Source organism: Rhinoderma darwinii, chromosome 2 (genome assembly GCF_050947455.1).
Source record: "Rhinoderma darwinii isolate aRhiDar2 chromosome 2, aRhiDar2.hap1, whole genome shotgun sequence".
NCBI lineage: Eukaryota > Metazoa > Chordata > Amphibia > Anura > Rhinodermatidae > Rhinoderma > Rhinoderma darwinii.
Window position 1 is genome coordinate 84,656,264 of NC_134688.1, and position 13,036 is coordinate 84,669,299.

Here is a 13,036-nt window from a genome sequence, read left to right on the forward strand (position 1 = left end):
ATACAGGGCCCATATGTGATACTGTCGGACCCTGTATCTAAGCCTACCACGTGTTACTAATCGGTTTTATTGTGCTAACCTGCTGCTGCTTTATTGTATCTGGCTGGTCATGAAAAACCCACGTCCTTTTTAAAAAACAAAAAAAATAATTATAATTGGAAAGAACCATGTGGGGTCCCTTCCCAATTTTTATAACCAGCAAGATACAACATAGAAGCAGCAGCCTAGCATTACCAGGGTGGGGAGGGCCACTGTTTTTGGCCTTCCCCAGCCTGATACTACCAGCCTGCGGCCGCCCCAGTGCCCGACCATAACTACAGATGGTCGGGTACTGGTTCGTACCAGTCTTCCCAGTACCCCTGGTGGCGGTGGGTATCGGGGTAATAATGGGGGTTAGTGGTCACCTCTGCACCGGCATAACATTAAGCCTCGCCTTAGTAATGGACGTAGTCCATCAGCCAGCAGCTATTACTAAGGTGGTAATAATAAAAGTTTAAAAAAATACATGGACATAGAAAAAATATTTTATTGAAATAAAAAAAACACAACCCTCATTAACCATTTTATTGAGAATAAAAAAAACGCTGTCATTGAAGTAGTCCTCGAATCCGACGTAGTCCAACATTTGAACCTGTAAAATAACGAACACACAAAAATAATTAGTAACACAAAGAAGCAAAACAATTCTTATTCTTACGTTTCCTGGGTACACACACACACACACACACACACACTTTCTTGGGGGGGGGGAGAAACATATATATTGGGGCTATTTCCCCTGACATTTTAAGACCTTAGTGATGCCCCCAGATGCTAGTGCTGAATTGTTGGGTCACTTAGGAGACCCAGCGATGCAACAGAAAGCTGCGGACCGTCGGCCATGAGAAGTTTGCGGAGTGGGGGGGGGGGGCTAATAAGAACTTTCGCATCGGGGCCCATGAACCTTTAGCTACGCCCCTGGTTGTATTGTATATGTCAGATAGTTGCTGGTCTCACCTCTGGGACCCGCACCTATCTCTAGCAGGGGGCCCCCTAATCCCCGCCCTAGCTTTTTGTGCTCGCTCTGCCTCCCGGCCACTTACTGTTTACATGGTTGGGCGTTACGGAAACAGCGTAACTCGCTGAGCTACGCTGTTTCCATAACTCCCATAGTGAAGGGCAGTTAGGGAAGCAGAGTAGCATGCGAGCTACGCTGTTTCCATAACTACTATTTAGTTCTATGGGAGTTACGGAAACAGCCGACCATGTAATCAGGAAGTGGCCAGGAGGCAGCGCGAGCACAAAAAGCTAGAACTTAGGTGCGGGTCCCACCTATCTCTACAATGAGGCACCCTAAACCATCTGAGATTTGACATATTCTGTGGATATATCTTAAATGCCATTCATGGGGAAACATACTTTTAAAGGAGTAAAATATTATACTACTAGATATGAAATGGCGATGTGGGTACATTATGTTAGCAAATAATCTTCAGCCTCCCAGGTTATCTGTGGAGCAAGATAAAGGCCATCGACCAGCTGTGATCGATATTAGCTGAATACTGTTTTTGTCGGAGAACTGACGGATTTAGCTGAGAGAGAACGATACAGCTTCTATATATACAGGATGAGTAATTTTTAAAGTTTCTTAAAAACAGATTTCATTAAAAAAAATATTTCTTTCCGAAGAAGTACACAGCCTACAAGTTATTAGAAGCTCCAATTACAGTGGAGGACCTCGGAAATGTGATAAAGATGGTCACCAGGAACAAATCCCCTGGATTAGATGGATTGCCCTTTTAAGATGTATATGGAATATGAAGAAGTCGAATCGTCCAATCTCACTTAAATACTGATCTAAAATAATAAGCCAAAATTCTCGCATTAAGGGGGGATTCACACGAACGTGTATTCGGTCCGTGCGGGCCGCGGGGTTTTCATGCGCCACGCACAGACCAATACAAGTCTATGGGGCAGTACAGACAGTCCGTGCTTTTTGCGCAGCGTTTGTCAGCTGCGCAAAAAACGCGACATGTTCAATATCTCCGCGGATTTCGTGCATCACGCACCCATTGAAGTCAATGGGTGCGTGAAAACCATGCAGGTCGCACGGAAGCACTTCCGTGCGAACTGACTGAAACAGCGCACCAGCTGTCAAAAGGATGAATGTAAACAGAAAAGCACCACGTGCTTTTCTGTTTCCAAACATCCAAACGGAGTGTCTTTTTAGATGAGCGAACCCGGACAACCGAACCGAACTTCACCGGGCTCGGCCGAACTCAGCAAAAAAATTTCCGGTACGCGACGTCAGGAGATAGTCACTGTCCAGGGTGCTGAAAGAGTTAAACTGTTTAGCACCATGGACAGTGACTTCCGATCCCAATATACATGAACCTGTAAAAAAAAAAAACGAAGTTCTGACTTACCGATAACTCCCGGCTTCTTCCTCCAGTCTGACCTCCCGGGATGACAATTCAGTGCAAGCGACAGCTCCAGCCAAGCACAGGCTGCAGCGGTCACATGGACTGCCGCGTCATCCAGGGAGGTGGGGCCCGATGTCAAGAGAGGCGCGTCACCAAGGCAACGGCCGGGAGGGAAGTTCTCGGTAAGTACGAACTTTTTCTTTTTTTTTAACAGGTTGCTGTATATTGTGTTCGGCATTCACTGTCGAGGGTGCTGAAAGAGTTACTGCCGATCAGTTAGATCTTTCAGCACCTTGGACAGTGACGGGCGTCGACTAGCCTCATCTCTATGATGGCGGCTGCGTGAAAATCACGCAGCCGCGCATCATACACGGATGACACACGCAGCTGTCAAATGGTTTTTGCGCGCGCAAAACGCTGCGTTGTTTGCGCGCGCAAAAACGCAACGTTTGTCTGAATCTGCCCTAAGGCTGGTAAAAGTAATTTGTTCAAAAATACATCCAGACCAGTGTGGCTTTATGACAAATAAATCCACTTCAGATGGCACCATCCTATCCGGGGCTGAGCACTTTTTTTGGTCTTGGTTGCTTCAAAGTGGAGCTTTTTATCGGAGACAAAGGTTAAAATGAGATTTGGAGTGGGTGGGTAACACCTGTTACTTGATATGGGGTAACAGCCCACTTGACAGTTACAGGCCTAATTTGCCTATCAGACACCAGAACTATCGGCCCTGATATCTCCGGAACGGTGGGGGCTAGAAGAAAAAAATAAAAAACATTCGAATCTGTGAGGCGCATGCAATCTAACTGAGATGTCCACTCCAGTTTTGTGGGCAGGTGACAGGTCCTCTTTAATTGTTGCATGGGTATCCATGGAGTACTGATCAAGATTTATACAAAGCATGACAATTTCTCGATTGGAATCATTAAAATAAACTGCTTCTGTATCTAGATATTGCTGTTACATACTTGTTATGACGCTCCCTACTGTTTTTTTTAATTTGCTCTCATATCCACCTATTGTCCCCAGTGCTAGTGAGAAGAAGCCTCTTCTAGTGTGCTTAATCTTTTTGGCTGGCCTACTTAATCGCATGTGATACAAGAGTTGTACAATGATTATACACATATGACCTTCAGTACAGAACAGAGCAACAGCGCAACCTACAGGATAAGGGAAGAGGTGTACAGTCATATACAGTGCATGTGCCATCTGATAGGACTGGCCAAAGTTTACATCATGTACATTAATTGGAGGACTTTTATCTGTTAAGCTGATCCTTCAGTTTTCACCTCTTGACATCACAAGATGGTTCAGATGGTCGCAAGTGGGTGCATATCAAACGCAAGTCCAGGCCCTACCATGTAAATATAATGACCCAAACTTACAGTATCAGAGGGATCTATGATGCTGTTAGTTCTGGTCATTAGACCTCGGTTGGGCCAGAATTTGCAGTTGTAATATGGACATTAAAATGCAGCTGCGTTACGCAGTCTGAATGAGGCCTAAGTAAACTGCATGGTTCTACAGTCTTGGATGAGGATAAAGCACTCTCTATCTATCCCCATATTGTGGATCTTTCTATGGCCATGTAGCTTGTAGTTTAGCTACAATAAGAAAACGACTAAACCATCACCTTTTATACCAAGACCGTATTATCAGTCTCTGTTTCAATGTGTTACATAGTACGGTTAAAAAAAAGACACATGTCCATCAAGTTCAACCAAGGGATGGGAAAAGGGAAGGGATACATTTCTACACATAGGAGCTAATATTTTTTCGTTCTAGGAAATTATCTAAGCCTTTTTTTAAAGCTTTTTTTTTATTCTCTTGGGAATATTTGGTAAAATTATGTCTCCTACCTTTCAATAATTAAGTGCAAACCAGCATGTTCAAATCCAACATACCCAGTTCTTTGTTTTTACCGAAAGCAAGCAGACATTAGAACCCTATGGTGATCTAAATTCATTTGACGAGAACCGCTGGGGGTTCATTCAAACTCCGAAACTGGACGTATGAGGGCCCTTTCACATCAGCGTTCCTTTCCGCTGCGGGGTTCCATCTGAGGTTTCCGTCGGGTTAGCCCCTCAACGGAAAGGCAAACTGAAACCTTAGCGACTGCGCATTTGATTCCATCAAAAACGACGGAACCCTGTCACAACGGTGACAAACGGAAACTATTAGATAGATTTCCGTCACCAATGAGTTCAATGATGAGGGAAACGGAAGCTAAGGCTTCAGTTTGCCTTTCCGTTGAAGTGTTAACCCGACAGAACCCCTCAACGGAAAGGAACGCTGATGTGAAAGGGCCCTAAGATGTTTAATGAACTTATGTCGATAATTGGGATCTTTGTAAATAACAAGTCTTTCTTCCAAAGCAATAAAGAACTCCTCAAACCAAGTATACATCCATCAGTCAGTCAAGCCTGGTGAGGGGTCAGTGCAAGTTTAGGGAATATCTGGAGTCGGTGACTTGTTTTTGGTTGAAGGCGTTATGAATGATGATAAGAACAAGTTGTAATACATCGTACAATTGCTTTAGAAATAAAATTATTTTACAGCAAGATAACAATCAAGTACTTATCAAAGAAACTACTAATGTTCTCAGACAGGCCACCCCAGAACTCCGACATCAATGAATGTGTTTGGAATTACTTGGATTGTGAGAAAAAGAAATGTACCCAATTTTAGACGCTCCGATAATGCTTATGATTTTCCGACATGACAGTTTGCACCATGATATGGACAGGAATGTTTACACGCTGCGACACTCGAAAGCAACGATCATAACTACTCCGAATTGTACACATAAGCTGTTCCAACTAGTTAGCGCCTCAGTCTGATATGTTCACACACAGAGTTGTGAGCTGTCTATGTACGTATTTCTAGTGAATTTTATATTCTGTAGTGAAAAGAGGCCACTTATGATAAAGTAAAGGGCCACTGCGCTGAGACCTGTGCCTCCCCTCGACCCCTCAAATTGCCAACGCTTCCTCTTTGCATTTGGTGCCAGCAGGAGGAAGAGCCAGGTGGTAGCACAGATCAGAAGACTACAGCCAGCCCTGCCCTGAAAGAGCAGGCTGAGCAGCAGGCTGGACCTGCTCCTGGTTTTGGCTTCAAAATACTGACCGGAATACTGATGTGCGCATGAGGCCTTAGAAAGCAGGAGGACAGACCGTGGCTGCCAGCGCTGACCGCCGCAGCCTTAGTTAGCCTGGGACTCCAGGTAGGGACTAGGAGGGACTGTCTGGGAGTACTAGTACTGATTGTATTGTGACTGTGACAAGGCCAGTGGCCTATATTAGGTGCTTGTTGCACGATGCTAGGGGGGGGGGGGGTATGTTGTGCTTCACTGTGGTGTTTATTTTGCGCTGCGCACATAATGCCCCCTGGCAGCATCAAATACTACAGTGCAGCATAACATAACTTCCAAGCAGCACAAAACAAATACTAAAGGCATGCAGCGTAACCGCGATGTGCTGCAGGGAATTCCGGGCGAAATGACATTCCGCCCGGAATGTCCGCTGCGGAAAATTGCATGTTTCATCCTCCAAAGATAAAGTTTCATCCCAGGAGACCGCTGCAGCCTGTGATTGGCTGCAGCGCCGGTCACATGGGATGAAGAGTTATTGCAGGAGGCCGGCCCTCTGACATCATCCTGGGATGATGTTTCATCCCATGTGACCACTGCTACAGCCTGTGATTGGCTGCAGCGGTCACATGGGATGAAAGTGTCATCCCAAGAGGCCGCACTGGGGGGAGGAACACAGACTTCTGAGTAAGTATGAGATTATTATTTTTTTCATGAGTTGCATTTTTTTGAGGCAAAATCACTGCGAACCTGCTGCAAAAATCGCAACAACTGCTATTTGTTGCGGGATTTACCTCCCCATTGAATTCAATTAGGAAAACCCACAACAAATAAGCAGCGTTTACGCAAATACAATTGATATGCTGCTGAATGAAATTCTGCACCGCAGGTCAATTTCTGAGCGTTTTCTCCGCTCAGCATTTACGCAGCATGTGGATGACATTTTATCTCATCCACTTTGCTGCTACTGTATTTGCTGCAGATTTTCCACAACTAATTCCATTAGGGAAAAACCTCAGTATTTAGGCAACGTGTGAACTGACCTCTAGAGTGCAACACAATACTCCTCCCCAGCAGCGCCAAACAAACACCACAGTGCAGCACAATATACATACAGTGAAGGAAATAAGTATTTGATCCCTTGCTGATTTTGTAAGTTTGCCCACTGTCAAAGTCATGAACAGTCTAGAATTTTTAGGCTAGGTTAATTTTACCAGTGAGAGATAGATTATATTTAAAAAAAAACTGAAAATCACATAGTCAAAATTATATATATTTATTTGCATTGTGCACAGAGAAATAAGTATTTGATCCCCTACCAACCATTAAGAGTTCAGCCTCCTCCAGACCAGTTACACGCTCCAAATCAACTTGGTGCCTACATTAAAGACAGCGGTCTTAAATGGTCACCTGTATAAAAGACTCCTGTCCACAGACTCAATTAATCAGTCTGACTCTAACCTCTACAACATGGGCAAGACCAAAGAGCTTTCTAAGGATGTCCGGGACAAGATCATAGACCTGCACAAGGCTGGAATGGGCTACAAAACCATAAGTAAGACGCTGGGTGAGAAGGAGACAACTGTTGGTGCAATAGTAAGAAAATGGAAGACATACAAAATGACTGTCAATCGACATCGATCTGGGGCTCCATGCAAAATCTCACCTGGTTGGGTATCCTTGATCCTGAGGAAGGTGAGAGCTCAGCTGAAAACTACACGGGGGGAACTTGTTAATGATCTCAAGGCAGCTGGGACCACAGTCACCAAGAAAACCATTGGTAACACATTATGCCATAATGGATTAAAATCCTGCAGTGCCCGCAAGGTCCCCCTGCTCAAGAAGGCACATGTACAGGCCCGTCTGAAGTTTGCAAATGAACATCTGGATGATTCTGAAAGTGATTGGGAGAAGGTGCTGTGGTCAGATGAGACTAAAATTGAGCTCTTTGGCATTAACTCAACTCACCATGTTTGGAGGAAGAGAAATGCTACTTATGACCCAAAGAACACCGTCCCCACTGTCAAGCATGGAGGTGGAAACATTATGTTTTGGGGGTGTTTCTCTGCTAAGGGCACAGGACTACTTCACCGCATCAATGGGAGAATGGAAGGAGCCATGTACCGTCAAATCCTGAGTGACAACCTCCTTCCCTCCACCAGGACATTAAAAATGGCTCGTGGCTGGGTCTTCCAGCACGACAATGACCCGAAACAAACAGCCAAGGCAACAAAGGAGTGGCTCAAAAAGAAGCACATTAAGGTCATTGAGTGGCCTAGCCAGTCTCCAGACCTTAATCCCATCGAAAACGTATGGAGGGAGCTGAAGATCCGAGTTGCCAAGCGACAGCCTCGAAATCTTAATGATTTACAGATGATCTGCAAAGAGGAGTGGGCCAAAATTCCATCTAACATGTGTGCAAACCTCATCATCAACTACTAAAAACGTCTGACTGCTGTGCTTGCCAACAAGGGTTTTGCCACCAAGTATTAAGTCTTGTTTGCCAAAGGGTTCAAATACTTATTTCTCTGTGCACAATGAAAATAAATATATATAATTTTGACTATGTGATTTTCATTTTTTTTTTTAAATATAATCTATCTCTCACTGGTAAAATTAACCTAGCCTAAAAATTCTAGACTGTTCATGTCTTTGACAGTGGGCAAACTTACAAAATCAGCAAGGGATCAAATACTTATTTCCTTCACTGTATGTAGTATGGGCACTGAACGGCGGTATTTGTTTGCTGATGAGGCCCCGGCATTACCATGGATTGCAGAATTGGTGGCCTCCCGACGGTCTCCCGAGAGCAGGGGAAACGGATCAATGTTGAAATGCTTTTTTGTGCCGAGAGATAAACTGCTGTCAGAAATGTTTGTCAGTGTTTGTCTACCTGTCTATATGAGGTAGGTCGGGTGAGATAGCTGTTGGCCGAACGAGTGTTTAGTCACCAGCTATCTTGTATATGTATATGGGCAGTGTAAGTGGCCATATACCGCCCAGTGTTTATTACAGTAATGATGTCGCATACAGTAAATTGAGTCAGCTTCCAGAAACAAGGGCTCTTTCACCTGATTAATACTGCATGTCTGCCACCTATCAAAACCAATTTCTGAAATCCAATGCGCCGTACACATCTCCCTATTCATCCTTATGGGAGCCTTTGATACTTAATCCTCTCCCATTAGCTAAACCATTAGCTTCTGATCCTATTACGCTGAGTAGTGTTGAACAACAGACCAGCCAGTGAGTCATTATCTGGCCTCTATTCTCGCTGGCATATAGCGCTCTACATTATACAAAAGTCCTTCCCACACTTCATTCAATTATTTGAAACATATATATATATTATTATTATTATTATTATTAATAATAAATAAATATACTTTACACTAGAGGGAGTCTAGGGCAGTCGTTAGCAACTGGTGGCCCGGGGGACCCCTAGCTTCCCACTTCTATTTGTGTACTGCACAGGAAAGAGAATGAGATACAGATTGCTTGCAAAAACTGCATGAAAAATGGTGCGTGTAAATACACCCTTACCTATTTAAGGCCTGACTCAGCCATAAAACTTACTGGAACAGTCGGGGTGGTTTCTGTACGTGATTGTATCCAGTCTGATTCTCGATTGTCACTGTTTTTAGTTTGTCACCATTGTTTATCATGTGGTCTGTCTGACCCCCGAGTTCTGCCTACCATTTGCCTTTTGTGGATGGATACCTTTGACCTTATATTTCTGACATTTTTGCTTAATGAATTGGCCTAGTATTCCAACATTTTTCAGAAGCGTTTTTGTAGGCTGCGTTTGAAAAGAAACCCAGCCTTATAATATAATCTGCCCAATATATGCAGGCTTGCCATCATTTGAAAAAAGTCACATCACTGGGGTTTCACATTATTGATGGATGACACTCTATTCCTTATGGACATTTCACAATAGATAATAGTGTCATGATCCGTGAGTATGTGGACACACTAGGCTGCACCACTGTAGCGGAGTAACTGCTGGCCAAACAACAGTCTAGAAAGTCTATGCAAAGTCCTAGCACAAGAGTACTTGTAATAGTCCAGACAGTAGCAGAGGCTTAGGCACAGATGGAACTTGAAGGTAGATGACGCCACACATGGCGGATGATATCAGACGTGGCAGATGACACCAGACGTGGTGTATGACGGCAGGCGTGACAGATGGCATAACACGACTCCAACACTAGAAGAAGCACAGGAACAAACAGCACGGAATACAGGTAGCAGGGCAGGGGAACACTGGGAACAGGATACGACTAAGGCACCATTTGCTAAGACTAACATGGGAATACACAACAACGCTCAGGCAAGGAGTGAAAGAGCAGGGCCCATTTTATAGTCCAGAGTGATCTGGGGTTAATTAATTACTTACATTGGTGCGCGCTGGCCCTCTAAGCTGTGAACGAGCGCACACACCCTAGTTGTCACCGCAGGGCAGAGTGGCCAGATGTGCTGGTGTCGCTGGGGAGGGAGACGTTGGCAGGAGGAGAGGTCCGCGGTCGCAGCCATCAGCAGGTAAGGGGAGGCGACAGTCCGCTGCCGTTTCAAATAGATAAATTATATGGGATAGACAGATCAGTTAAGTTTTTACAATGCGTTTTTTTAAATTTTTGTTTATGAAATCTCATGGCTCTCAATCGAAATTTATCAGCAGAAAAAAAAAAACGCTACAAAAATGCAGTGTGAACCGTGCCTAACAATGGGTTTCTGAGGAACACAGGCCCATTCTAGGCATTTATATGGTGTGCTGAAGTTGTACGTGGGTGTGAAAAGACGACTAGACTACAAGTCATGGGAACTCATCTGTTATTTGAACATCTCAGTAAAATAAATCAGCAGGTGTTTAGGCCGTCCAATAACTATGCTTAACATCTGGTCACTGCCCTTCCCCGAAAGGGTATGTGCACACGATATCGACAATTACGGCTGAAATTACGGAGCTGTTTTCAGGAGAAAACAGCTCCTGCATTTCAGACGTAATTGCTCGTACTCACGTTTTGCGAGGCGTCAATTACGGCCGTAATTTGGAGCTGTTCTTCATTGAAGTCAATGAAAAATGTCTCAAATTACGTCCCAAGAAGTGTCCTGCACTTCTTTGAGGACGCTGTCATTTTACGCGCCGTCTTTTGACAGCGATGCGTAAAATTACAGGTCGTCGGCACAGTACGTCGGCAAACCCATTGAAATGAATGGGCAGATGTTTGCCGACGTATTTGAGCCGTGTTTTCAGGCGTAATTCGAGGCGTAAAACGCCTCGTTTACACCTGAAAATAGGTCGTGTGAACCCAGCCAAATAAATACGTGATAAAAAAAAAAAGTAGCTTTACAGGTAAAAAAAATTAAAATAATTCTGTGCAAACAATTCAACAAAATGTTGAAGCCATTAATCTAGTATGGAAAATAATGCTGTTCTTGTTTACAACATATTTATCTACTATTTTAGCCAACTTTTATGATATTTGGCACACTTCCTGCTTGGCGAAAAAATGATAGAAGAAATCATGGCGTTTTGATTTTTTTTTATATATTTAGTGAATTACTAAGTGTTTTAGGAACACTTTCTGCATGACATGCTTAAAGGGGTTGTCCAGTTTCAGCAAATTAATGTTATCTTTTGTACAATTCAAAGTTATACAATTTTCCAATATACTTTCTGTATTCAATTCTCACGGTTTTCAAGATCTCCGCTTGTTGTCATTCAATAGAAACATTCATTGTTTTCTTCCAAAGGATAAAATTCTGTCCATGGTCATGTAATGGTATGTGCACACGATAACTGCAATTACGTCTGAAAATACGGAGCTGTTTTCAAGGTAAAACAGCCCCTGATTTTCAGACGTTTTTTGAGCAACTCGCGTTTTTCGCTGCGTCTTCCGCTGCGTTTTCGCTGCGTTTTTTACGTCCGTTTTTGGAGCTTTTTCATTGGAGTCTATGAGAAAACGGCTCCAAAAACGTCCAAAGAAGTGTCCTGCACTTCTTTGACGAGGCAGTCAATTTACGCGTCGTCGTTTGACAGCTGTCAAATGACGACGCGTAAATTACAGGTCGTCAGCACAGTACGTCGGCAAACCCATTCAAATGAATGGGCAGATGTTTGCCGACGTATTGGATCCATATTTTCAGGCGAAAATCGAGGCATAATACGCCTCGTTTGCGCCTGAAAATAGGTCGTGTGAACCCAGCCTAATGGACACACAGGTACTGAAATCATTACAAGACACAGCTCTGATACACATGTAACTGTAATTAATGAGCCGTGCACCTAAATATATTTAAAAAATTAAAACTCCATGATTTCTTCTATGATTTTTTTTTAGCCAAGCGGGAATTGTGCCAAGTGTCATGTCAGAATGCAAAGTTCAATGGTCCCTGGCAAGTTTGCTATAATAGCAGACAAATATGTTGTGAACAACAAAAGCATTATTTTCTATACTAGAATTCATTTCTTCAAGGTTTTGTTGAATTGTTTGCACAGAATTATGGTTCTTTACCTCACAGGGGCAATGGCGAGATACGAAGCATATTGAATTTTGTGACTTGCACCTTATATAAATCTTATCTATGTGCAATTAGAATACTAAGCAGCCACCCCCTCCTGAATGGAAGGTGCGTGAGTGGATATTCAACAGTATTTTGCACCTATGCTACCACACCCATATAACATTGTGACCTGTCTGCATCCAGCTGGGAACTGGTGTTTTAACCTTCCACTGTATCAGAAAGTAAAGCCTTTTTCTGAGATTTTATTTATTTTCCCCAAAAACCAGTGCTTCCAGGAGAGAATATCTCCGTAATACGACATCCGATGAAACTCTGCAATATTTTTTCTATTCAGCATGGATTCGGGGGAAAAACTCTGAAATTGCAGCCATGAGAGGGTACAGTATGGGACCTCAGACTTCTATGGGTTGTGTATTATGGCATGAGCTCGTCATGTGACCGCTTCATCCAAGAAATCCAGAGCTGTATTTGTACAGCACTAGAGGTATTACTATCAACAGCCACACATCGAGGTCAACCAATGTCGCACAGAAAAATGGCTTGAAATTGCCCAACACTGAACATTCATGGGGGCCCTTGATGGTAAGCTTAACATTTAAAGAGGTCACATAACTCAGGATCCTTGTTCTAAGATTACAAGCAATACTTTTTCTATAATTGTGTCCTGTTAATCACCTCGCTCTCGACCTGCTCGAGGTTGCCAGCGCAGCGAATCCAGCCGAAGGCCAGGTCTCCATGGCTAACAGCCTGCTCTGATGACATCATGGAGCGGCAACTTTAAAACGGTGGATCCCGCTGCTCACCCCTACCTGTGTGAATCAAGGTACATTCTGCTGAGCTACTTTACGTGGGTTTTTGACCTTGAGTCTGACCTTGACCATGTTACTAGATTTTGCAGTCTTTCTTCTTTATTACTTGTAGTTCAACCTCCTTATTTCAACCAATGGCCTGTCTTCTAATTAAATCTTGTCTCGTCCTCCGGCTTGTCCTGACTGCTATCCGGGTGGCTTTGTTTCTG